A 27,999-nucleotide genomic window follows, 5' to 3' on the forward strand; every position below is an offset into this window, starting at 1 on the left:
GCCCAATGTGAGAGGAGAGACCAAGCTCATGGCCACGTTCTCTGCCTGCCCCAATCTTACCCTCTTTTTCCAAGAGGGTGTTGCCCTTCTTTTGCTGTTTCTGGGCATCCTCCCATCCCATCCACATCATTCCACCCTTCCCACTCCCACTGGAGTCCTGCTATACCTTGCTCCTGGAACCCCTTTCTCTGTCCTTAGCATCTCCAAATGGATTGGACTCTGCAAGCAAGCACTCTGCAGTGGACCCCTTGGGTCATCCATTCTGATGGAAACAGTGAGTGGAATTAATCCTAAGTCTGTGAATTTGGGCAGCTCATTGACTCTCTCAGCTTTAACTTCACTGGCTCAAGGTGAGGCTGAATGCACAGTAGTAAAGGGGACCAAGCATGGGGATGGCATGGAGAGAGTGGGTCCTCAGCAGATGGCAGTGCCTATGCCCCTGTGCTACTTAATGAGGTGGTCTGTGAGCAAACCATTGTGCTCTCCTCAGGCTGATCTGGACCATTCACTGAGCACACATTGAGAGATTTTACAGGAAAGGAATAGAGCCTTGACTTATTATTTCCTTCTTGTTTACAGATAATGACAGTAATTCGCATCACTAACTTTCCCTGAAAGCTTACTAGGTGTCAGGAAGTGCTGTTCTAAAAGGGCTTCACATGTATTCATTCATTTCATCCTCCTGACAATCCTGCGATACGGGTGTTTTTGTTATGAGTCCTATTTCAAAAAAGCAGCAGCAAATACAGCAAGTTGCCCATGGCTACGCAGCATGTCAGAGGTGGATATGAACCCGGCATTCTAGCTCACTGTCTAGACCTCTTAGAGAGGTCAATTTCCTGGCTAAGGGAAACCCCTGTTCCCCAGTGTGTGCTGTGTGGGTGGCAGCTGTGTTGGTGCCACAGGTCTGTGTCCTCTGGACACCTGCTGATTTATCCAGGGTGGACACTTGAAGCAGAGACTATCCACACTATATAATTTGAGTGATCTGGCTCAAAAGCGGGCTGGGCCAATCTGAGTTCCATCTGGGGAAGGGTATAGAAGAAGCTGAGCCTGGAGGTGGGGAGAGTTGATAAGCTTGACTTAGGGGTGGAGACTCATCATGATAACCAGCTATGAGTGATTAGAGGAAGCCAGCTGGCTGAGAAAGGAGACAGAAAGGTAAATGAATGCCTGGAGAGAGACCTCAGTCCTGGAAGAGCAGCTTTTCCCAGCAGTCTCAGGGTGCTGGTTCGCATGGAGTCAGGCTGCTCCTGGCCTCCTGTTGAGGTATTCTGGTGAGGATGTGCTTTATGTCGAACTACAGATGCCCCTTGATTTGCAATGGGGCCATGTCCTAATAAACCCATGGTAAGATGAAAATACTGTAAGTCAAAAATGCACTTTTGGGCTGTGCACAGTGGCTCATGCCTGTAATCCCAGCACTTTGGGAGGCTGAGTCAGGCAGATCACTTGAGTCCACATGGCGAAGCCCCGTCTCTACAAAAAATACAAAAATTATCTGGGTGTGGTGGTGTATGCCTATAGTCCCAGCTACTCAGGAGGCTGAGGTGGGAGGATCGCTTGAACCCGGGAGGTGGAAGTTGTAATGAGCCGAGACATGCCTCTGCACTTCAGCCTTGGTGACAAAGTGAAACCCTATCTCAAAAAAAAAAAAATGCACTTTTTATTTAAGATATTTTCGACTTTTGATGGGTTTATTGGGATGTAGACCCATTGTAAGTTCAGGAGAAGACTGAATGTGTATTGCTTTTGCACCATTGTAAAGTCAAAAAATCCCAAGTGGAACCATCATAAGTTGGGGACTGTCTATAATTTCTCTCTTTGAGTCTCTCTGGTTGAACTAGCAGTCTCTCTTCCTTAGAAACAGAAGAACTCCAATGTGAACAATTATCTTTTCAGCTCTATAGCATAGCACCAATGTGAGGTGGGGCTCAACCCCATCTATCAAGCAAGGCTGCAAAAGAACAATATCCTTTTTTAAAAATTTGTTTTAATTTTTTTTTTGAGACAGTCTCGCTCTGTCATCCAGGCTGGAGTGCAGTGGCATGATCTCAGCTCACTGCAACCTCTGCCTCCTGGGTTCAAGCGATTCTTGTGCCTCAGCCTTCTGAGTAGCTTGGACTATGGGCGTGTGCAACCATGCCTGGCTGAATTTTGTATTTTTAGTAGAGACGGGGTTTTGCCATGTTGGCCAGGCTGGTCTCTAACTCCTGACCTCAAGCAATCTGTCTGCCTTAGCTTCCCAAAGTGCTGGGATTACAGATGTGAGCCAGCAGACCTGGCCCACAATATTCTTAAATATAACTGGGATAGATGGGTAAAGTACTCTGGACACGGTGCCCAGCTGGACATAAACATCTGTACTAGTCAGGGTAAGGATAAGGTAAGTGACTTATGGAGGATCGAAGTTTCTTTCTTTCTCACTGCACAGTTCTAAAATGAATGGCCTGGGTTGGCAGGGCAGCGCTGAGCCTCACAGCCATCCAGGGATTGGGGTCCTCCAAGCCACTGCCCCACCATCCCTGAGACCCTTGGTGTAATCTCAGTGTTGGAGCAGGGAGGTGCCATGCCTGGTTCTGCCACAGCTGGAAGAGAGCATGGAGGGGCACCTGATGTCCCAAGTCATCTCCACTCCCCTTCCGCTGGTGAGAACTTAGCACATGGTCTCACCTAGTTGCATGGGAGCCTGGGAAGTATAGTCTTTGTCAGGGTTGGCAAATGCTTTCTGTAAAGGGCTGGACTGGAAATAGTTTCAGCTTTGCAGGGCCATACACTCTCCATTGCAAGTACTCAACTCTGCCCTTGTAGCTTGTCAAAGACCATAGAAAATATGCAAATGAATGGGCATGGCTGTGTTCCAATAAGACTTTATTCATGGACACCTAAATTTGAATTTAATGTCACTTTCATGTGTCATCAATATTCTTTTTTTCCCAGCATTAAAAAATGTAAAAGCCCTTCCTAGCTCATGGCCATTCAAAACTAACTAGTGGTTTGGAACTGACTGGTGGGTCACAGCTTGTGGACTCCTGACTCCTGGTCTGGACGGTGATTTTGGGCTTGGTCACACTTTGTTAGGGGAGATTGGATTTTGGCAGAGAGTGAGTGATCTCTACCACTACATCTAATGCAGGGCTTTCTTAGAGAGAGGTGTTCTAGCGAAAGCAGGGTGCCCCCTGCCCCCTTCTCTGTACAGAGAGAAGAGCAGAATTCACTTGGTGAGGGGGAACAGCCATGCCTGTCTTCCCAAACTTTTCAGGAGCAAGGGGAGGGAGAAGCCATGGTGGGGGACTTCTGATGTCAGCAGATTGTGGAGAAAGTGTCAGATCATCCCTGGAAGGTCTTCTGCAATGCCAGATGAGGAGCTATAAGCTGACCTCCCAGGGCTAGAGGCTTGCCACCCAGAAGGAACCAGTGGCTGCACCGGGAGACAGGTGGTAGCACCCCATCCCTGCCACTAGAGCTCAAGGACACCATGCAGGAGGTGGCTCTCAACCAGACAACGACAATTTTTAATAATTAGAAAGTGACAGCTACAAATATAAGATGTGACCAAAAAATCTGTCAGAAGGAATGAAGATACCATTATTTGGAAAGTGTTTTTCTCCATCCCTCCCTCCTCCCCATCAGCTCCCAATGTGGGGGTGGGAGCTTGGCAAGCAAAGCTGATATCAGTTATTGAGAAAAATAGAATCATTCCCTGTTTGTACATCACTGAGTTTATACTGTCAATCAAAACAGCTACACATATTTTTAGCATCGACTGCCAATTATTCTTTCTGTCTCAGAATAATCAGAACCAAAGACTGAAAAATTCACTTAAGGGTGTCAGACATGGAGTCAGGCCAGCCTGGGTTCTGACAGCCCCGGTTCTGACAGGTCCTGTGTGACCTCCACAAGCCCTGTGACCCCTCTGGGACTCAGTCCCCTCATTTGTCAAATGGAGGAGAGTAAAACCTATTGTTCAGGTTCGTGGGGAGAAGCCCATTTCGGAGCATTGCTCAACGGCAAAGGATGACTTTGGTTTGTCTCTGTGGGTCTCAGTCTTCTCATGTGTCAAGTGGATGGTTGGACTCCACGGGCTGTTCCCACTGTGACTTTCAGTCACTGCACCACTGATGGTTGAGTCTCTGACTTCGGAGGAGAACACTGCTCTTCACAGGTGCTTCCTTCTACAGGGAGGTTTATGAAGAAGGTGAAAGCAGTGGCTTGATTATGAACTTCCTGCTCTCCAACTTTCCCAGGCTTTCTGGGCGCAGTGCAAGCCCACCTTCTCTAGGATGCCCTCCTAGATTTCTTCAGTCACAGGCCATCTCTCCTGTTTCTTAGGGACCCATGTATTTAAACTTGACCTCTACCCCAGCCTTTGTTGTCTACTTTCTAGTCTGCCTGGGGAATTTGCTAGAGGTAAACTCCGTGTAGCCACTGTGGTAACTGATCCTAACCCTAACCCTCACCCTAACCCCACCTGGAGCTCTGTGAATGGGTCTCACATGCACACACACATCATAGCTCTGTCGGCGACACTAGCCCCACTTACTGGCTTTAACCTTCCCTGAGCCCCAGGTCCCAACATTTGCCTTAAGGCACCCTTGCTTAACAGCCCATTCAAACACACTCACTTGTTTGACTTGGGTGTTGGACACAACGAGCTCTGCTCCTCCCATCCCATAAGTGTGGGCTGGAGGTGCCCTGTTCTGGGGTTAGCCTGGGAGAGGCCACCAATCTCACATCCCTGCTATGCAAAGGAGACAAAGCACCCATATCTCCCAGCCAGGAGCCCCTGTTGATAGCCACGTCCTCTTGGACCCTGGGGTGACGTGGAGAGCACAGCAACCAGCTGGTCCACAGATCGTGCAGACATTCTATTGGCCTCACATTGCCCACTGGCTTTGTGGAAGCAGGAAATGCTGTCTCTAGTGGAGCTCTGTCCCCTCCTCCTGTCACCATGCGAATGATGGATCAATGACCACCCTGGGAGAGTGATCCTCTTAGGGAACACGTGAAGACGTGAGCCAGCCATGCATGTTGTGGTATGTAACATCACTTAATTCATCCATTCATCAATTCCTTTTCCATTCAGTGTACGTGGTCTGTCCATAGGTGCTGGGAATATGGGGCAAATAAGACAGAAATAGTTCCGGGTCTAGTGGAGCTTACAGCCTGGGAGGAGCTACACAGTGAAACAAACAAATACAAAAGGATTTGATATGATGAGCCTGCAGCCTGGGCTATGGAGTTGAAGGTGACCAGACAATGGTGAGGGCCAAGGTATAGGGCAGAGCACCCAAAATGTTCCAGGCAGAGAGAAAAGAAAACAGGTGGGAGAGCTGAAGGGAGATGCTTGTGTCTGGATACCAAAGCATGGGGATGGGTAATGTGGTGCTCTGAGGGGGTAGGGAGGGGCTAGACTCTAGGGGCCCCAAAAAGCGTGACAATAGTGTTTGAACTTTAGCTGGAGGGCAAGGGAAGCCCCCAACGCTTTTCTGGCAGCTGTACAGCAGGACAGGTTTTCACTTTAGAAGGACTCCTCTGGCTGCTGTGTCCAGGGTACACGGATAGGAGGAGAGTGGAAACTGCTGAGGTCACCCACGTAAGACATGTGAAAAGCTAGAACCATTAGAATGACATGCAATGGGTTGAGATGGGTTCAAGAGCTCTAAGGAGGAAGAGCCCACAGGACTTGGATCTGGGGAGAGGGAGCATCACGGCTGTTCTTAGGTCTCCCTTTTGAGTGTCTGGTGGGTGGTGGCATCTTTAATTAAGATTGGAAACACAGAGGGATAAATGGACTTTGGGAGGAAGATGATTGCCTGCGAGACCCTCAGGTGGATCTGGAGTTCAGGAGAGAGGTCTAGGATAGGTAGTGATCAAGATGGGAAGTCGGAGGTATAGTGGTAGAGACGGGCTCCTCTGGAGGGCTCAGGTCTTTCAGAGAGGAGTGGATAGGGCCTGGCATGGAGCACTGGAAACTTTTCTCAATGCTCCACAGCCTCTGTGTGCAGTCCTCATGTTATATACCAATTAGGCACCAATTATATAACCCCTCTTGGTCAACCAGAGGAAAAGAAAGATAAAACTAAGAGAGAGTGTAGTAGAAATGGGGGAGGATGAGCATTGTTTTGGTGCCTTCTCCTACTCATCCCAGCCACAGGCCCTTTGCACTTGTTGCATGAATTCCTGGACCACCCCTTCCCCAGGTGTTGGTCTGGCTGGCTCCTCAGCCTTCAGGTCAAATGTCACCTTCCGTGATCACTGTCTGAATACGCTGTTCCAAACTGTGCTGCTCTCTCTCTCTCTCTGCTCTCTGCTACTCATCTGACTCTCTCTGTCTCTCCTTGTTTTAGAGACAGGATCTTGCTGTGTCACCCAGGCTAAAGTGCCATGGCACGATCACAGCTCACTGCAGCCTTGAACTCTTAGTCTCAAGTGATCCTCTCAGCTCAGCCTCCTGAGTAGCTGCGACTATTCGTGAGCACTACCACACCCAGCTAATTTTTTTTGTTTTTGTTTTTTGAGACAGGGTCTCACTCTGTTGCCCAGGCTGGTCTTGAGCTCCCAGGCTCAAACAATCCTTCTGCCTTGGCCTCCCAAAGTGCTAGAATTACAGTCCTGAGCTACCAAGTCCTTTGCTCATTCCTTTGTGGGTCTTTTTCCCGTTTCTCCTGCCCATGTAAAATCCCTGAGGGCAAGGACCTTATTTGTGCATTGTTCACAGCTGCTTCTCCAGCACTGTCCTTGGCTTTAATTATTCTCAATTCCCCTTCCCTTCTCCTCCAACAGCCACACAGCAGCAACATCTGTGTGTGGGCTCCAGCTCTTGTGCCTCTCCTGGGTCTGTTCCTGTCCCTCAGCTACCGCTGTCTGAACTAGATTCGTGAGCGGGTCTTGCTTGGGTCACCTGTCTTTTCTCCCTCTGCTCTTCCATTGTATGATTCACATGACAGCCAGGAGCCTCTGTCTAAAATGGAAATCTTCTCATGTGGTTCCCTTACCTACACTCTGCAATCGACATCTGAAAACAACCCCAAATACCATATGACCCTTTTCAGAGGCTGTGATAGTCTAGCCCCTGCCTACCCTGCCAGTTTTCTCTCCTCCTTTGCCCTTCACTCTGTGTCAGACACATGGAGCTCTCAGCGTCTCCAGTGTGCCGCTCCTCCCTCTCACCTGAATGCTTCCGCTCTGCCTGCCATAGCTTGTAGGAGCTCTCTAAATATTTACCAAATGCACACATGACAAATCCAGGACAACAAAGGGAGAAAGGATACTCACCGGGACAGATTTGCCTCCTGTTTCTCTCCCCTTCCAGGGAAACCTAGCAGAGTGTCTTACATTCTCACTGCATTTCTCTCGCAAGCCCCAAGCACTTTCCCTTGTCCTAGCATTTGATGCCTGAGCCCCTCAACCCGGTACCTTGAACTGCCTCCAGGGCCCCAGCCATCCCAGGCAGCCTTAATTAATTGTAAAATTGATTAAGCAGCCCCCTTTGTTAGGCTGGGCTGGTGTTTATTTGTATTTTCATACTATTATCCTTTTATACTTCTCTGGGCGCCTTCAGCTCTCTACTGACACCTTTTATTGGGGAAATGTTAATTTAAAAATCATCTATAATGCAGGTGTCACAAATCAAAGCTGTTCGGTAATGAGTTGCTCTTATGTCGTATAAAAACAATTAATTAAAACCCTTTCTAAGGACCCTCATGCACTCAGCTGGCTTCTATGGGGGGATGGTTTCCTCCCACCTCTCCCCAGGAAATAGAATTCCAGCCTGGTGGAGTGGAGAAGGCTCCAGGAGGGCGTCGGGCCCAACCACCTTTTGTTATGGAGCACAGAGAGGGATTCTGCTATGGTCACACAGCACCTAAGTGGCCGCACCAGCCTCAGAACAGGCTCTCCTGCCTGAGTTGTGTCCTCGTGATCACTGCTGGCGTTTCTCCTGCTGACCCTTGTGACAAGGCTGATGGCCAGGGCACACAGGAGCAACGGCACTGCTGGTCTAGCAAGTACCACTCTCTGGCCTGCTCCACAGCCCGGCCACAGAAAGGGAGGTGAGTCGTTCCCTGCTGACAGATGCGGTCACTCCACAGATGCTTTCCATCTTTGCTAATCAATTCTGCACTTAAAATAATCCGGGGGCTCTAAGTTCTGGTCTTGCCTCTGCTCCTGACCCATCCTGTAACCTTGGTAAGTCACTTTCTCTTGGTTGGGTCTCAGCTTCTCTTTCTACAAAATGGGTACACTGATTAAAACCAGGGGTTGCAAATTCAAATACTCATAGGTACCATCAGTGAATAAGGCAGTCCCGGTGGGCCCTGGGAAAAACCATACAGGAGCATGCCCTATCTGAAGGAGACCACCTCTACCCCTTCAGATGCTTGTGGCCATCAGCGAAAGCAGGTCTGATGTTGCTGTTTGCAGAGAAACTGGAAATCCAGCTTGGGATTTCAAATGTTGATGAGCGGGCCAGCCCTTGCTCAATTTGTCCTCAGAGCCCCTTCTTCCACATCCCCTGTTCTGCTCTCAGGGCCTGGCTATGTCTCTCTGTGACCTACTGAGGGTCCAGGGTGGCTGGGTCATCCTGGCTCCTGGGTTTCGTCACAAACACCACCTTCCTCCCTCCTCACCTCCCTAGGGGCTGGAGCTGGTGCTGATCTCTGGGTTGCCTTGCTGGTTTCTCCTCACCTGAGTCTCCAGCCCTCATGTTAAATTCCCTCTGTTTTAAATACTTCCCATGGTTTTTGGGTTCCTGGTTGGATCCTGACTGATACATTTCATAATTTTATTATCAGACATTATTATTAATGAACATAATGAAGAGCAAAAATCTTGTCTGTGGGTGGCTGGATAGGGTGTGAAGATTCCAGGTGATAATTTGGTTCAGGGTAGACCTAGGAAATCAGACAGTATCAGTCACTGTAGAAGCTTCCAGTCTTGTATACTCTCCAGGGCATCTGCATCTGGCCCTTCTGCCTCCACTGAAATGTGACCTCTCGTTCTCCACTGCTGGGGCTTCTTCTGGCCCTGCCCTGCTCACCCTCTCCCTGATTTGTGGTTCTTTTTTTTTTTTTTTTTTGAGAATGGGCCTTTCTTTGTCACCCCAGGCTGGAGGGTAGTGACATGATCATGGCTCCTTGTAGCCTCGACCTCCTGGGCTCAAGTGATCTTCCCACCTCAGCCTCCCAAGTAGCTGGGACCACAGGCACACCACAATGCCTGTTTAATTGTTTTTTGTATTTTTATAGAGATAAGGTCTCTATAACAGAGACCTGCCCAGGCTGGTCTCGAACTCCTGTGTTCAAGCCATCCGCCTGCCTCGGCCTCCCAAAGGGGAAGTGGGATTACAGGTGTGAGCCATTGTGCCTAGCCTGGTGACTTCTTTTATGAAGGGGGATTGGGTGGGCTCCATGCAGGCAAATGACTTTCTCCCTCCCCTGACCTCTCCAGTCTTCTCCACAGCCCAGCCACGTGAGGGAGTCATCAGCACCGGAACCCAGGGTCCACGGCCTAGGAGGATCCGGACCCCCTCTGCATTTGAGGAACTTGGCCTCCAGTCAGGGAGCCAAGAAGTCCCTGCCAATCAAGGAGGGGGTGTGGGCTGGTGGGGGAGGCAGCCTTGGGGCATGGGAGCTAATAGACCAAGCTTGAGGGTTCTACTCCTGACTTCTGGATTTTTCCACCTCTGTATGGAGTATGTTCCTTCTGTCTAACACTGTGTGATTTGGGGACCATCCAACTCAAATGAAAGAAGCCAAGCCATGCAGTGAGGCACCCCCTCCCCAATGTGGGGTGGCCCCTGCCCCCCGCCCAGCTCCCCTGCCCTCCCAGCTGAGGGAGGATCGCCGCCTGGTGATCTCAGCCTCCCCTCCGAGTGGGCTGTGAAGTGTCTAATCCAGGCTTTCATCTGGCATCCACAATTATAATGTCAAGATTGAATAATCTGCCTTTATCTCCCGGGTGACAGCCATGTAGAAACTTCAAAAGAAACAGTTTTGCTGGCATCTAACGGCTTTTGTTAATTACTATATCCCAAAGAAAATGAAATAAAGGAGGGAGAAAAATGATATTTCTCTGTGACAACTTTGTAAAAATATCAGTGATGAAGCGGCGCGGTTTAAGGGCTTTAAGTATTCATGTGGCTGAGATGGGGCCTCCACCCTCCCGCTGGGAAGCTTGAGCGTGCCTGAGGGTGCATGCACACACACACTCACACATGCACACATGCACACACGCACACACGCACTCGGATCTGCTCCCAGACCCCTTCGCACACCATACATGGGGTTATGGGCACTCACCTTCATAACCCTCTCACAAAGTCCTCTGCTACACACGCGCGCGTGCACACACACACACACGAGTAGAGTACTCCTTCCTTCATTGGATGGTTCAGAACCCCTCCCATGCCCCCAGTTGGTGCCAGGGACACAGGCTTGAAAGAGGGTCCTCTCAGGGTAGCGGGACAGCAGGGAAGACACACAGGCAGACAGTAGCTCGTTTTCTGTTTTCTCTTGTGTCACACTGCACAGGTGTCATGTGCCATGTGGGCACCTAAGAACCATGTGGTGGAGGGAGCAGGAGCACAGGCTGTGGGCCGGGCTCCCTGGGTTTGAATTCTGGCACTATCTTGTTGTAGCTGTGTGACCTGGGGCAAGTCATTCGGCTTCTCTGTGCTGGAATGTCTTCACCTGTAAAACAGGGACAATAATAGGGTGTCCTGGAAAGGAGGAGGTACAAGATGAGGTACATGAAGTAACACAGACAAAGTGTTCCCCAAATGCTAGCTGTCATTTAGAGGTGTGCAGAGTGACTGACTCTGCCTGAGGAGGAGTGGCCTGGTGTTACCAAAAGGCTTCATGGAAGAGGCGATATTTGAGTTTGCAGCCTTGAAGGTTAGAGGAAAAGGAGCATATATCCCAGGCAGAAAAAAACAGCTTGTGAAAAGACTTACAGGCATGGCGGCGCATTCATGTCCCATCCGTGGTGAACATCTGGTGTGACTGGAGGACAGTGTGAGGTATCAGGAGGAGAAATGGATGGGTGAAGGTTCTGGAAAGATAGGCAGGATGTACCTGAGTGGCGACAGACCTTGGGTTTCATTGAGGGTGGAGTTTCCCTTGAGGAGCTGGGGGCTGCTGAAGGGCTGTGGTCTGTTGAGCATGGCCGTCAGATGGGGGGAGCCGTGGAGAATCAGGGGGCAGGTGGGAATGGCGTGGAGTGGGCCTGGAAATAAGAGACCAGGGTGTTCTGAGAGGTCATGGGGCACCCCCACACTCACTCACTGACACACACGCACACTTACATGTGTCCATAACCACTCACCCACAGGCTCACAGTTCCACACCAATGCACACAAACTTTCCTTTCCTCTTGTTTCCCAAATGGCACTTGTAGGTGGACTTTTAAAGTGAAACTCCATTTCTCTGCAGTGGCTCTTGACTCCTCAATTACCTGGTAGTGGGTTGGCAGAGATGCGATTAATGGTGGAAATTGCCAAAATAAACCTCTGGAGGCCTTATGTGCTCCTCTGTGATACGAAGGGAGTGCCTCTGAGGTAGAGGAGCATGGGCTGGCAACAGCTTTGGGCAGGAGACCTGGCATCTGGTTCTGGTCTCAGTCTCCCCAGCTGTAAAATGGGAGAATTGAACTTGTTCTCCAAGAGCCCATCTAATGAGATTGTTCTAGGGTCTTCATGAGGGCTAAACAATCACATCAGTGTGTGCTAGAAATGCCCCCCACAAAGCAGTGAGCTCATTTCAAAGCAAAAAGCAGTTTTGGGATAACAGTCTACTGAGTGCCAGGCACAGAGCCAGGCGCTGCAGGGGATTCAAACCTGAGTGGGAGAGGATATCTCTGTCCTGCTCCCTCCTGGCCCCAGCCCTCCTGTTACAGTGGAAGTCCCTGGAGGACAGACACTGTCTGGAAGGTGACGCCAAGGTCCCTGGGCGCTGAGTGAGGGAGAGGTGGCACCCCATTTGGTTGGAAGGGGCAGCGTGTGTAGACTGAGCCAAGCCTCTGGGGAAAAGGGAAGGTGAACATCCCAGACATGGGGCATAGCCTGGGCCCAGGAAGAAGCTCAGGATGTGCTTGGGACCCGTTTTGACTGCCTGGAGCTCAGAGAGTGAGACCTGGAGGGGCAAGGCTAGGAAGGTGTGGGTATTTGTAGACCTTGGTCTTGTTTTAGACGGTAACACAAAGTGGCTCCAGTGGAGGCAGGGAGGTTCAGGAAGGCTCCACAGAGTATCCTATGGGCACCAGGGCGGGAGGAGCTGTTGGCCTTCAGGAGCTGCTGGTCACACAATTGGCCAGCCTGGGGGACCCGTCAACCTCTGGTTTTCTTCTCATACCGTTTCTGCTCTTCTTTTTTTCTACTTGAGGCTGGCTGGCTTGTGAGGAAAACGGCCACTCCTTCTCAGCTTGCCACAACCTAGACTGAGGAACCAGGGTTCTCTGGGGAGAGAATCTGACGGTTCCCACTTGGGTCTAATCGGATTTGACAAAAGAGGTGGAGTACTACTATGGGCAAAACATGGCCAACCCCTTTGCAGGATTGTGGGGGCTTCACCGGCTGCCACTCTCCCTCCCTTCAGGTTCGGAAGCCTGGCAGAAGATTGCATGGATGTTTGTAGGCCATGGAGACCCATGGCAGGTGGGGTCTGCCACATTTTAAAAAGGCTGCCTGACTCTAGAGTCACAAGTGGACACAATAAGTAGGGAGGGAGCCAGAATAAAGTGAGAATATCCCAACCTCATGAGGTCACAGAGTCTCTTCCCTTAGCGTGAAGTGGTTTTCCGGGGAGATCCTGTCCTCAAATTCTCCCTTTCCCATGACAATCAGCAAGGGGAATTTCCTGGTATTTGTGGTCAGGTCTTGACCCACAGAAGCAGGCAGGTAGAGAAGACTGGTGACTCTATACCCTGGAAAGCAGGAGACTGGGGCAGGAAGTTTGAGGCTTGGACTAAGAGGTGACCCTGTTGGCACAAGGACACCAGGCCAGGCACATGGAATCGCATCATCTTTGACCACACCTGCCTGCTCTAGGAAGCAGGCATTTGCCCTGCTGGGATCTTCTGGAAGTGTGCAACCTCGAATGGAGCCAGAGAGAAGAGGAGTCTGTGTACTGGGAGGAGTGAATGGAATTCCGCTGTTTTGCAAACATTCCAAAGCAGCAGGAGCCTTCAGTCAAATGAGCCTCCTCTTCACATAAAGTAGAAAGACCTGGGGCTGCTGCAGGTGGGAGGCCTGCAGGCCCACTCAGGATAGCTGCAGAGGCTAGGAGGGACACCCGCTGTAGTTGTGTAAGGCACAATCAGCCCAGCCACACAGGCTGGCCCTGGCCCACTCCACTGGTTGTCCTGCCCTTGTCCCCAAGCCACGTCCTAGAAGCTCACTGAAAACTCATCATCTGGATGAGGCCAAGTGAGGGTCACCAGATTGGCCAAGGCACCCCTAGATATTGGTGACTAAGGGGGAATTCCATGCAAGTCAGAGCTATATTGAGGCGACTGCCTTTGGAAGTTTGGACAAAGACACTAGGCTTTAGCTTGCATTGCACTGATGCCCTCTTTGGCCCTAGAAGCCTCTGTGTTAAGAATCTTCTGGAGTACCTTGTCCCTCTGACCCCTGTGTCAAAGTGTCACCTGTGCACATGCTTGTGTGTGTGTGTGTGTGTGAGTGTGTGTTTGAGATGCAGTCTTGCTCTATCACCCAGGCTGGAGAGCAGTGGTGCGATCTTGGCTCACTGCAGCCTCTGCCTCCTGAGTTTAAGAAATTCTTCTGCCTCAGCCTCATGAGTAGCTGGGATTGCAGATGTGAATGACCATGCCTGGCTAATTTTTGTATTTTTAGTAGAGATGGGGTTTCGACATATTGGCAAGGGTGGTCTTGAACTCTTGACCTCAAGTGATCCACCCACCTCAACCTCTCAAAGTGCTGGGATTACAGGTGTGAGCCACTGCACCCGGCCCACATGCTTTTGAACTGAGCACAACTCGTTCATTTGGATTATGTATTTCCCTTTCTTCTTAGATCTCATTTAAAACCCACACTGGTGGGATTTGGGTTGCAGTTTCACAGTAAGGGGCTCCCTCTGCCCTCTCTCAACCCTTGGGCACATCCACTGCTGACAGCCTTCTCTCCAGAATGCTGATCTCAGGGTTTCAGAGCCCTCAAAGCTCTGAGTGTCCCCTGTGATGCTAGCAGCATCTCCCTTCTGCCCTGTCTAAGACCCCTTGTCTCCAGAGCCCCTCTGCGTGCTGGTGAGGAGGGAGCTGGGGCTGTTCATTCCCCCACAATTAACCCTGCCTGCCCGAGGGGAGCACTGGCCCAGGATCCAATCTCAGCCTCCCTCCCACTAGTCATTAGTCTCCCCCGCTGCAGGTAGAGTGACAGGCGGGCTCAGGAGCTCCTGAAAAGGCCTTTGTTTTATCGCCTTCAGTTCAGATGCTTCAGAGCACTAGCAGGCCATATTTTAATCTCAGGTCTTTGCAAACAAAATCGTTAAAAGCAGATGGCTGTGAAGACTGCCATGAATATTAATAGATATTGAAAAAAAAGCCCCTTAATCTTTCCATAAATCTTTCCGAGGAGGTGGGGGAAGACTCCGAGATGAGGGTTGCAATGTAGTTGCAGGTACCCTGGCCCTTCCTGTCTGGGCTTGATCCTAATAACTGAGGAATTAACCCAAATGTAGGTGGTTCCAGCCCAGAGCTGGGCACCGAGATAGGCCTGGAGAAGCAGTCTTGGGCTCACCATCTCCTGTCTTCCTCTCTCCTTCCCCTGCAGAGCTGGGAGGGTGAGGACCCGGCTCCTGCTCAGCACCCTCATTCATGCTGCGGCCAGCTGTGGATGGGCCCTGTTCTCTTGGTGTTCTGTGTAGTGATGCTGTTTGCTGTCACCCATTGTATGCCAATTTGCACACCTGTCAGCCTTACATCAACCTTTCGAGGTGCGATTATCATCCCCATTTCACAGATTAGGAAATAGGCTCAGGAAATAGAAACAGCTGGCTCCAGATCACTGGGTTAGTAAGTGGAATGGAAGCGATCTGGACCCAGATCTGTTGGCCCTGAAAGCCTATGTGTTAAGAGTCTTCTAGGACCACTGTGTCCCTCTGGCCCTTGTGCCAAAGTATCACCTGTGCACTTGCTTTTGCACTAGACACCATTCATTCATTTGGATTATACATTTCTTTCTTTTAGTCCTCTTTTAAAATGCAAACACTCCTGGGAGAGGTAACCTATTAAGTGGCTGAGAAACTTTAAAAGCTGTTCAGCCGCATAATCCAGGACCTGAGTTGAAGTCTTAGCTCAGCCATTTCCTGGCTCCATGACCTTGAGGCAGCATTCAATTATACAGAGTTTGTTTCCTCTGGAAAAAAGTGGGAATAATGAAACAACCCTACGAGGTAGACTGGAAGGGCAGGAATTTGAAGAGATCAAAGATGGGAAAGCACTTTGAAAACCACATACCAGCATACACCTGCAGAGGAATATGGTCTCCATTGTTGTTCAAACACCTGATTCATTTCCCGATCACTTTCATGGTGATATGAGGGAATAAGAAACCAGGGGTGGGGAGAGGTGAAGAAGGCAGGGGACACGGCCTGGTGGGAGCGGGGTGGTGGGTGGCAGGAAGGGACATGGCTGCTCTACGGAGCCAAGGGCATTGGTCCTAAGCTTTTCTTTTCCTGGCCAGTGGCTTGCCTTGCTTTATGCTTCAAATCTAATTCAGTCCATCTTCCTCCTTCCTCCCTCCCCACTCCTCCCTTCTTCTCTTCCCATTCCTCCCTTCCTGCCTTCCTCCCTTCCCTCCTCATTGTCTGTCTCTCTCTCTGCCAACAAATGTTTTCGGATCACTTGTTAGTGTTCCAGGGGTGGGGAATCAACAGCAAACATGAGCAGTGTGGTCCCTGCACTAAATAAGCAACAAACAAATAAATCCAGCAGGTGCATACTGGATAAGCACTCTGCGAGAAACAGACAGGAGACCCATTTTAAATAGGTGGAGGCCTCTCTGTTTCCCAAGCTGGTTCTACAAAGCTGACCTATGTTGGGATGGCACCCCGTATGACCAAGGCTAGAAAGTCCTTAGAGGACACAGATGAGAGTCAGACAGTGAGATGAACAGAAAGAGTGAGCCAAGGGAAGCATCTTCTGGTGTGCTGCTCTCACCACGCAATGGCCCTCAGGCCCAGCCTCCTGGCCAGGCCACACCCCTCCCAGACTCCTCCCCTGTCTGAGTCCCATCCCCATAACGGCCCCTCCCCTGGCCTGGTTCTGCCCACTGGCACTCTTCTTACATAGGATAATCTGGCTGACCTGATACTCCTAGGGATGGGTTTAAGTGAATCCCAAAGACTGAGAAGAGGAGAGGGAGGTGGAGGCTCACTGCTGTTCTCTGGCTCTAAGTTTTCATGCGCAGGGTTCACAGGAACCGGTTTTGAGAGAAAACTCAGAAATGGAAAAAGTAATCCATCACTTGAGTCCCATTAAACTGTTGCTATTCCAAATGCAACCAATTCTTGGAGCCTGAGTACAAAGAGGCAGAAACTTGTCACTTTTCAACAAACATACTTTATTATACTGTATAATTTAAGGTATCATTTTATTCAAGTGACATTCAAACGTGTGAAAAACGGTTGCATATGCCATAGCCATTAATGAAATCATTACGTACAAATGGTTACGCTTTACCAAGTCATTCATTAAAAGTAAATTAATGAGGGGGACAGCATTAAAATATTTTGCAATCGTTACCAGGTCCAGCCTAATCCACTTTTATAAATATTCATCAGCAAAAACGTGCCTCAAGAACTCACCCAGTAAATTAAATTCTCGTCTTGAAGTGTTTTGCTTCTATTAATGGCATCAACCGTGGTACTTTCTTTGATTTGTTTTCCGGAACTTTGGGATATATTGTACGGAAATAATGACAAACTCTGAGTAATCGCTGATAATTAGGCCAAATCTATTATTCCCATGGTATTTACATTTTGATTACTATTTCCCCCCCCAAAGGCAATGTCTTGAATCTATGCTAATACAAGGCAAAATAGTATCTGAGATTTTCAGGGCTAGAAGGAAACTCAGAAATTAACTAGTCCAGCCTTCACCTGATGTTTGAGTTTTCTGTCAACATCTCTGCCATGCAGCCCTTTGCTTTCTACTTAAATACCTCCAATGATAGGGAACTCATTACCTCTGTGGCCCATTCCATTCTTAGACACTTTTGATTATCATTACCACTTGTTAACTTTCATGCATATTCTTAGCCCCGTGCATCTGGGTGGAATGAAAAATTCTTCACAAAAATGTGAAAGTTGTCCTGTAGATATCATCACACTCTGGTCTTCCCCTAAATCTTTAGCCTCCAGCCTAAGTATTTCCAGGACATTTGAAACTTCCTCTAACGAAGTGAACTCCAGCCTCTTCTATTTCTTTCTCTTTTCCGCAGAGTAGGCCTTACCATGAAGGCCCTGCAAAATCTCTTCTCGAGCTTTATCTTCCCATCACCCACAGTTTCTCTCTGTGCTTTAATCAGGTAGTCCGGAACCATGGCTGGTGACACCATCCTTGATTAATTCCCAACCCCTCCCCGTGACAGACTGATCACACCTCCTTCCTACACTACTTCTGTTTTTTGTAAATACTTAGTATTTTCCAAGGGAGTGGGAGAGGAGAAACGCTAGGTTCATGAAGGGTCTCCAGGTTAAACTTACTTACTTTCTTTTATTTTTCTTAAAACAACACATTTATTATCTTACAAATCTGTGGAACAGAAGTCCTTTCTTTGACTCATGGCCACCTTCCCTCATCTTCAAAGCCAGCAACATCGGGCTGATTCCTCCCAGATTGGACTTTTGATGTTATCCTCTAAAGAGGATAGTTAGACTTGTAGCCTCAGAGCAACAACATTCAAAGAGAGATGATCATCCACGGCTTACATCTTTTGCCCCATCGCCAGCCCACGTTACTTGAGTGTACTCTGAAATCACATTATTTTTGAAAACGCATAATTTTTATTGCATTGTATTGATAAGGCTAAAAGCATTAATTTGTGAAATGTAAACATTTAAAATCATCCACGATGTTGTTACCTTGTTTTGACCTTTTTTTAAATATAAAGGATTTATTATGAGAAGTTGGCTCAAGTGATTGTTGGCATTTTATAAAGCCATTACTAATAGAAACAAAATACGATAGTGGGAGCCTCTCTGGTTCCCAAGAAGTCATGCTAAGTGCCCACACCACACGGAGTGAATTTCCCTGCTGGCTGTGTGTCCTGCTTTCTAGTCCACATACATCACACAGTAGTTAAGAGTGCACGCTCTGGAATTAGACTGCCTGGGTTCATGTCTAGCTAGGGGACTGAGTGACTCTGGGCCAGTTCCTGACCTCTCTGTACCTCACCTTCCTCATCTGTAAAATGGGGGCTAATAATGGCACCTACCTCATCAGAGGCTGTGGTCACTAATGAGGCATCATATGTCAAGTGCCTGGTGTGCAGCTGTGCTCCAAAAGCCTTCCCTATCACAACTGGCCTCAGCACAGCCCCTGGTCCAGAGGGTGGAGTCTGCACACATCTGCTGTAACTCTGCAGACCCCATAGTCCAGGCCCTTCATCTATAAAAACTGCCCCCTTCTCCTGCAGGCTCCACACATGGCCTCTCCTGGACACTGGGAGCATCTGTGTGGATGTCTGGAAGAAAGTAGGGACCTATTACCAGCTGGCATTTTCCTGCCTCCTTAGACAGGAATCATCAGATAAGGCTACTTCCATTTTCCTCTTGCCCTCAGAAAGGCACAGAATCAGGAGGGTCAGGTAAGATTTTCCTACCATCAGTGTGCTATCTATGGCTACATTTAGTTTTATTCTTCATTGAGCAACAGCCTCTTAAGGAGCGGATCTCTTCCCCTCTTGTCCAGCAAGGAGCTGGAAGGACAGCCCTGCTCTTCTCCAGGTGAAATGGCTGGTCCCACCTCTGATCCTGAGCGCCGTTACTGCCCCAATGCTGAGGCTCCTCTTGGGAGGAGGTGAGTGCTCTCATGCTGGCAAACTTGACATTTTCCTCCTTTAAAGGGAAGAACTTCCCAATGGGTATCGAGTCCTCATCATCCTCTCCTGGAGGGGTCAGTTGAGAAGGCAGCATAATGCTGTACTGAGACCTTTTTTGGGGGAACAGGGGAAGGAGAGATTAAGGGATGTGCCCAAGGTCACACAGCTGTGGGATGCAGGGGCAGCATTTGAGGGCTGCTTTCTATGGATCAGAGTGAGAACTTCAACTGCTAGGGGCGGGAGGGGAGACTTGTTCAGCAGAGTCAAGGGCTCCTGGGCATGTTGTCTGCACAAAGCTTAGGGAAGCAGGTGTGTCTCTGTGTGTGCTGGTGGGAGCTGGTGGGTGGGATGGGAAGGTGGAGAGATGACTTTTGCAGTCTAATTGGCTCATTTCAAGGACAGCCTGTCACCAGAGGCAGGTGCCTTGAGACTCAGAGAGAGACACCTCCTCACTCCCCCATGCCAGGTGGGGTACAGAGAGAGACAGACTCAGCCACATGAAACCTCAGAAAGAGATAAACACAGAGACAACAAACAGAAAAAGGAACATGAAGACTGGCCCAAGACATAGGGAGCTACAGGGGCAACTGAGAGAAGAGCTCACCAGCATCCACAGAGATGCAAGCCAGAGAGAAATACCCAAGGCAAATGAGGCCTGAGAGAGTGGTCCAGACTTAGAGAGACAGGTGAGAAGCCAGAGAGATGCACTCAGATACCTAGGAAGGCAGAGATGCAGGAGAGATGTTAACCCATGCACATGGAGGCATGAAGATAGGAAGACAAGGAGAGAGACAGAGCCAGCCACGCAAAGTCTCTTATTCCCTGAAAGACCAGCCGAGGAGAGGAGAAAATAATTTGCTGGATGAAGCCCGGCAGACCTTGAGGGAGTCAGTTCCCTGATGGTCAGTCGGCACATGGCTCGGAAATTGGGGTTGGTGAGTCTGTGGCTGCAGAGAGGGTGCTGGAGTGAAGGCCAAGCCTTCCCTCTGCACCTGGATGAGGTATCCAGAGCCCAACTCAAGGGTGGGTAGTACAGATCTTGCACCCACCTGCCCCTGGCCATTTTCCTGAGCCTCAGCGGTGGCGATGATCATTGTCAAGAAGGTACCAGCCCTGATCCCCATCTGCCAGCTCGAGCTTGGCTTACAGGGAGCAGAGAGCCTGCTCTGTTGTGCTGGCTCCTGGCTGCACAGCCTGCTGTCACTCTGGCCTCCCCACAACTCTGCCCCTCAGAAGTTCCTCAGGGGGAGGTGGAGAGGGAGCGCACATGTTTAAGAGATATGGCACAGACAAACCAGATACACCAGAACGGTCATGTTACTCTGCAAGCATAAATTGAGCTCAGGCAACAGGCACTAGGTAAGTGTTTGTATGAAGGTGCAGCCTGTTTAAAAGGAACCTTAACTGGTCTGGGCCAGTTGCAATGAGAGAGCACCTTGTAAATGGGAGAGCATAGCCAGGTGAGCTTGGCAGCTGTCAGATTAAAAATCAGTTTTGACCAAAATGAATCTATTATGGTTCTAGAAATTCTCCCCGGACCAGGAATGCAGAACAGGGGCTGTGTGACTTTATTCTCCATCATCTCTTCCACAGCTGGCACTGAATGGGCACTGAACGCATTGATGACTGAATGAGTTCTAACATATCCATCCATATTAATAGCTATGATTTATCGAGTGCTTGCTACAGGCCAGGCATTTGGCCAAGCATGTTGCATTATATCTAATCTGGCAATGCCTCTAAGGGATAGGGACTCTTACATTCCATTTTACAGTTAGGAAAGTGAGACCCACTGGGGCAAAGTGATTTTTCCAAGATTACAAGTGAGAAATGATGCAGCTGGTCTTGGTACCTGGGTTGCCTGAATCTAGATACGGCAATCTTGCAGTGCCATTGGGCAGCTTTTCATAAAACATTGTTCTAGTTGGCACCATTTTTCATACCTGTTACCTGAATGGCTTTGCAAACCAGTCAGCTCTAAGCTGCCCCCATCTCTGGGCTGGCTACTGCAGTAGCCTCCTCCCTGGTTCCCTGACTCCCCTTCTGTCCCTCCAAATGACTCCCCCTGGCAGCAGCCAGGGTGACCTCAGCAGGCAAATCTCTCACTAGAGTGTCTCAGAGAACTGGTGATTCCCATTGCTTATGGGGTAAGGACGTAGTTCCTGAATGCAGCCCACCAGACCCTACCAATCACACGGCCTCTTAACCAGCAGCCATGAGCTATCAGGGGGCTGAGAAATCAATGTCATGGCCTTGTGACCTTAAAGCAAAGACATAGAATGAGCTACAATAGAAATAGAATAGAAACTCTGAGAGGTCACATTTAAGGTGGCAAGAATAACTGGTTCATCAGTCTTTTTGAAGTGGATATATGCAGGTAATTATACATGTATGCACAAGTGTGTGTTCTGTGTTCTGGGTCAGCATGCAAAATGTGTTTCTTACCATAGGGCAACACAAAAAATGTGGGAATTCAGTCATGCAGGAGCTCCTGATCTAAGTTCATGTAGCCCACACCCCCTGCCTCTTAGCTCACAGTCACATGGTCAGCTTTAAGCCCCTTTCAGCTTTTAGTCAAAGACACAGGGCTTTTGCCTGGAATGTTGTTCCTGCCTCTACTCGACTTCTTTCTTTTCTTTTCTTTTCTTTTCTTTTCTTTTCTTTTCTTTTCTTTTCTTTCTTTCTTTCTTTCTTTCTTTCTCTCTTTCTTTCTTTCTTTCTTTCTTTCTTTCTTTCTTTCTTTCTTTCTTTTCTTTCTCTCTCCTTCCTTCCTTCCTTCCTTCCTTCCTTCCTTCCTTCCTTCCTTCCTTCCTTCCTTCCTTCCTTCCTTCCTTCCTTCCTTCCTTTTCTTTCTTTCTTTCTTGAGAAAGAGTTTCACTCTTGTTGACCAGGCTGGAGTGCAATGGCGCGATCTCAGCTAACTGTAACCTCTGCCTCCCGGCTTCAAGCGATTCTCCCGCCTCAGCCTCTCCAGTAGCTGGGATTACAGGCACCTGCCACTATGCCCAGCTGATTTTTTAAAAATATTTTTAGTAGAGACGGGGTTTCATCATGTTGGCCAGGCTGGTCTTGAACTCCTGACCTCAGGTGATCCACCAGCCTAGGCCTCCCAAAGTGCTGGGATCACAGGCATGAGCCACTGCGCCCAGCCTGACCTCATTCTTTCAATCTCAGCTCAGGCACTGCTCTCTCCATGAGCCCTCCTTGGCCCTGCTCACCCCCACCCTCACCCAGCATCCACCCATACAGCACCAGGGACTTCCTCTTTATAGCGCTTCTCACTGCTGCACTTTGACATGTGCTCAACTACTTATTCCACTGATGGCAGACCCCCACTAGGCTGTGCTCCATGGGGATGTCACCCAGGGGAGGACAGCCTGTCTAGAGTGCCCCACGGGGTCTGGGACAGATTTATTTTTGCTAACCACCATTCCCTGTGTCTAGCTAGCACTATGTCTGGAATATAGTAGGTGTTCAACAAACGCATGTAGAATGAATGGATCTGGAGAGGCAGAATACTGCTGTGATCTTTATAGATGAGGAAGTGGAGACCCAGAGAGCCCTAGAGTGACCTGCTTAATGCCCCAGCCAGGTGAATTTCTAGAAGCCCTTCTGCTCTCCACCCCCACCATTGCCACCACGGCATTTCGCAGTCCCCAAAGTCTGGCTTGAGGTGTCAGTCTGGGTGCTCTCTCACTCTCCCTGCCCTCCTTACCCTCCTGTTCACAGCTCCCTCCTGCTGTGGCCTCTGGGCTCCTTTTCCCTCTCCAGCTGGCTGACACAGGGGGTGGCTGGGGCAGGCACAACCCAGAAAGTGACAGCGACAGTATTAGGAGTGAAAAAGATCAATTAAGCCCATCGAGCTGATTTGCAAAGCTGATTAAATTAGGAGCCTCCCTGGGGGCAGAGGCTCTCTCAGGTTGACAGACCAGCTGCTGGCTGCTGTAGGGTCCTTGCCAGCCCCCAGGGTGCAATGGGGGCCACTTTGTCCTGCTCTGTGCATGGAGAGGGGATGAGGGGAAGTTCTCTTTAGAAAGCCCTGGCAGGGCCAAGCTCAGCACCCAGCCCATGGTCCCCTGTGCTCTCTTAAAGAATCCCCAGAAATCCTGGGGCACTGAGTAGATTGGCCTGACTTTGAAATAAGATCCTGGGCCTCAAAGAGCTTAGGTGGCCTATGCGGGGCCACCCAGCTGGTATAGGCACAGGTAAGTGCTGGAGCTGGGACTGGAAACCAGGTCCTTCTGTTCCCTCTGTGTTCTGTCCTCTTCTTGCCCTGTACCCATATCCGGCGTCAACATCCTGGTCTATTACTCTATTTTTCCAGTCTCAAGGCTCCGGTCCCCACTGCCCACCCCCTCCCCCTTTGACTGGATCTAATCAGATTAGCTCTCCAGTAACCCGACCCCTCTGCCTTGGTCTCAGGATTCCCTTTCATGGACTGTCTCCAGGGCAGCTGTGGCCAGAATATTCTTCTGGTACTTCAGAATCCATTCCCTTCTCCTGGCTTCTGGGTGGGGGCTGGGGAGAGGGATTTGGACAAAGACTCTAGTGTGTGTAGGGGCAATGAATCCTGGGGAGGTTATAGAAATGAGGTCAGCTTCTCCAGAGTGCAAGAGCTAGGGTAGGGAGCGCCTTGAAAGCCAGGCTGCAGAATTTGGCCATCCTCAAACACCACCTTTAATGGCAAAGGAGGGATGGGAAAACATCTGAAGACCAGGTAGCCATGGGGTGCTACATTTCAGGATGGAAAGGGGACCAGACAGGTGACACTTGGAGTGGCAGGTGCCCGGGAAGGAGTGCTACGTGTGGGTTGGGGGTTGGGTTTGAGGTGGGAGAACAGAGGAGGGATTCACTCAGGGGTGGCCTTGGGGCTGGGTCAGGAAGATGACTGACAAGCCTGGAGGGGTGAGAGTATTTCAAGGAGCCCAGAGGTCCTTTAGCTCTTGGCCAGAGATGGGGCTGCAGGGAGAGCAACTGACCCTTAGACAGGGCCTGATTTTTCTCTCTCCCTTCCTCTTTCCCTCCCTCCCTCCCTCCCTTCCGTTTCTTTTTTTGAGACAGAATCTCACTGTGTCACGCAGGCTGGAGTTCAGTAGCACAATCTCGATTCACTACAGCCTCTGCCTCCTGGGTTCAAGTGATTCTCCTGCCTCAGCCTTCCGAGTAGCTAGGATTACAGGCATGTGCCACCACAATTGGCTAATTTTTGTATTTGGTCTTGCCATGTTGGCCAGGCTGGTCTCGAACTCCTGATCTCAAGTGATCTGCCCATCTCGGCCTCCCAAAGTGCTGGGATTATAGGCATGAGCCACTGCATCCGGCCTGATTTCTTATATCTAGGTCTTCTTTCTTCCTTAGAGCAAGTCTGTGCCAAATCTATAATTAATTAAAAAAAAAATTCACTCAAGCAAACACGGGCTCAGAGTTGTGCAGCTGTAAGTGGTAGAATCAGAACTCACACCTAAGTCTATGGGGCCTTCAGAGCCTGGGACTTTTTGTGGAGTAACTGCCAAAACTTCTGCAGTCTCGAAGTCAGTGGGCAGAGCTAGGGAGCCCCACAAGCCTCGAAGGATCACATAGGCTGGCAGTTAGGAGCACAGGTTTTGAAATTAGACTGAGTTCACTCTCCCGGCTCTGCATCTTGCTTGCTGTCTGGCCTTGGCCAAGTTAATTTGCCTTTGTGTAGTTTACTTTCTTTCTCTATAAAGTGGGGATATTAGTAGTACCTACCTCACAGGGTTGTTTTGAGGGTTAAATAAATGTACACCCACAAAGAATTCCAAGCAGTGCTATCATTCAATAAATGTCAGCCATTCTTACTCAGGATGGAGCCAGGATACAGGGGCTTTAGGCCAGGCCAGGGAAGGCAAAGACCTCTAAGCCAGTGCTCCCTGCTGTCTTCGCATCTCTGTGAGTCTGAGCTACCTGTGCTGGTGGGGCCCGGGCTGACTGGCTGCCCAAAGTGACTTATACCCATAAGTCATTGTCCAGCCCCAGGGTTGAGTCCTACAGCCTCTTCCCATCTAACAGGCATGGAAACTGAGGCTCAGACAGGTTGCCGCAGATCTGCTCTTTGATTTGGGGCAAGTCAGTCCTAGAGCCCTACCCCCAACCCAGAATCTGAATCCTGGTCCAGGGTCTCTAAATTACCCTGCAACTGGTTTAATTTTTTTCCAGGCAGACGCCATCCTCATGGCAGAAACATTTTTTTCTGAAATCTTATTTGCAATTGCTAATGAGAAGCAGGGCTGCTCTCCGTTTCTAAACCTCATCCTCATCTCTAATTTGTTTCCAGAGGCTGGGGCTGAGGCTTCTGCCATCTCTGTGAAATATTAGCAATTATTTCTCAATTACTTCTCATTGGGAAGGGACTCTTGGAGATGGAGCTCTGGAAGCTGGAAGAAGCCATAAGGATGATGTTTTGATCTGACGTGAACCTTGCCGAGAGGCACACATGCTCTGTCGTCCTTGCTCCAACTTGAGGGCTAGGCTGGGTGGCATATGACTCTGTTCCCCTCTTTCCTCACTGGGCCTCCAGCCCAGCTCGTTCCCAAACATGGAGCTGCTGCAGGTCTCAGAAGCCACAGAGAAGCGGGCAGGGCAAGGGAGGAGAAAAGTCTTCTTTGTAGTCTCAGTAAACGCAGCTCTGTCCCTATAGCTTATAGGGTCATAGGCCTTAGGGTCATCCTTGGCTCTTTCTCTCACACCACAAACCCAATCTATGAGCGAATCCTCCGGGTTCTACCTTCAGAATCCATCCAGAATCTGACTGCCTCTCACCATCTCCACAGCTCCCTTCTAGTCCAAGCCAGCAACATCACCCACCTGGATTATTTCAGTAACACCCTGATTAGTTTGCCTCCTGTCACCCTTTGCATAGAAGCCACGGAGATTGTTTTAGAATTCCACTTTTCACGCAACTATTTGTCCTTTTAACTATACTACTTTACATTTTTTAAAGTGTTTTTTTTTTTTCAGTTCTAGAGATTACATATACGTCCTTAACTTTTCACAGTTTAGAGTTAATACTGTATCACTTTATGTAAAATATAAACCTCTTAAAAATATTTGCCATCCCCTGTGTGTGCTATAGTTTTCACATGCATGACATCTATATACATTATAAACCCTATAAGACAATGTTAGCATTTTTGCTTTAATTATCTGCATACTAAGGAAATTAAGAGGAAAATTAACTTATAATTTTATATATTTAGCAAATATTTACCATTTCTGATGTTTTTTTTTTTTTTTTCTTTCCCTGAGGATCCAGTGCCTCTTTGATTTTATTTTGCTTCATTCTGAAGAATTTCTTTTAGTATTCTTATAGTTCAGGTCTTCTGGTGACACATTCCATACATTTTCTTTTAAATGAAAATATATTTTGTCTTCCTTATTAACTAATATTTTCACTAGATTTAGAATTCTGGGTTACAGTTTTTTTTGTTTTTTTTTTCCTTTGCCCTTTAAATGATGTTACAGTACTCCTGCTATACTTACGGGGAATTGGGTTCAGGACCTCCCCATGGATGCCAAAATCCATGGATGTTCAAGTCTTTTACCTAAAATGGTGTAGTATTTGCATATAACTTCTGCACATTCTCTCATACACTTCAAAACATCTCTAGATTACTTATAATAGCAAATACAATGTAAATGCTATGTAAATAGTTGTTGTATCATTTAAAAATTTTTACTCTTTTTTCTCATTGTATTGTTATATTTTATCTTTGAAAACTATTTTCCATCTGAGGTCCTATGACTGTGTTCTGCTTCAGGCCTCCATAGTTTCTGGTAAGAAGTCTGTGGTTATTTGAATCTTTGTTCATCTTTGTAATGTGTCTTTTTTTCTCTGGCTGCTTTCAAGGTTTTCTTTTTATCTTTTATTTTTAGCGGTTTGAATGAGTGTATGTAAATTTGTTTTGCACCAATTTGGAAAGTGGGTGTTGCTGGTTTTTTTTGCCACTATTTCTTTTTCTTTCTCTCTCTCTCTCTTTTTTTTTTTTTTTTTCTGAGGAGGCTGCTGGTCTTGAATTCCCATGCTGAAGCGATCCTCTAGCCTCAGCCTCTTGAGCAGGTGGGTGTGTGCCACCGTGCCTTTTTGCCATTATTTCTTAAGAAAAAAAAATATGCTCTCCTATTTCTCTTCTTCCTTCTGGCACTCCAATTATGCATATATTAGATCTTTGATGTTATCCCACAGGCCTCTTAGACACTGTTCATTTTTTTATCCCCCCCCTTCCCCTTCCTCTTTTTTTTTTTTTTTTTTTTTAGGTTAAATGGCTTCTGTTGATCAACTTAAGCTCACAGATAGCTATTATTATTATTATTATTTAAGACAGAGTGTTGCTCTGTCACCCAGGCTGGAGTGCAGTGGCATGATCACAGCTCCCTGCCTCCTGGGGTCAAGGCCTCCAGCTTCAGCCTCCCGAGTAGCTGGGATTACAGTTGCGTGCCACCATGTCCAGGTAATTTTTTGTATTTTTAGTAGAGACAGGGTTTACCCTGTTAGTCAGGCTGGTCTCGAACTCCTGACCTCAGTGATCTGCCCCCTTCGGCCACCCAAAGTGATGGGATTAAAGGCGTGAGCCACCATGCCTGGCCATCTTCATTCTGTTTTAAGCCCATACAATAATTGTTTAAAATATTCCAGGTATTGTATTTTTAGTACTGAAATTACTGAAATTTCCACTTGGTTCTTTCTATATTTTTATTTCTCTTTAGAGGTTTTCTATCTCTTCATTCATTATGAATGTATTTTCTTTTGCCTTGTTTAGCACAATTATAATAACCGTGGTACTTGTCTGATAGCTTCAAATTCTAAGTCATCTGAGAGTTGATCTCAATTGACTATCTTTTCCCTTGAGGATGGATTATATTTTTCTAATTTTTTGTGTGTTGATTTTGGGTTTTATCCTGGACGTTGGAAATGCCATGTT

The sequence above is a fragment of the Papio anubis genome, chromosome 11, assembly GCF_008728515.1.
Source record: "Papio anubis isolate 15944 chromosome 11, Panubis1.0, whole genome shotgun sequence".
NCBI classification, from domain to species: Eukaryota; Metazoa; Chordata; class Mammalia; order Primates; family Cercopithecidae; genus Papio; species Papio anubis.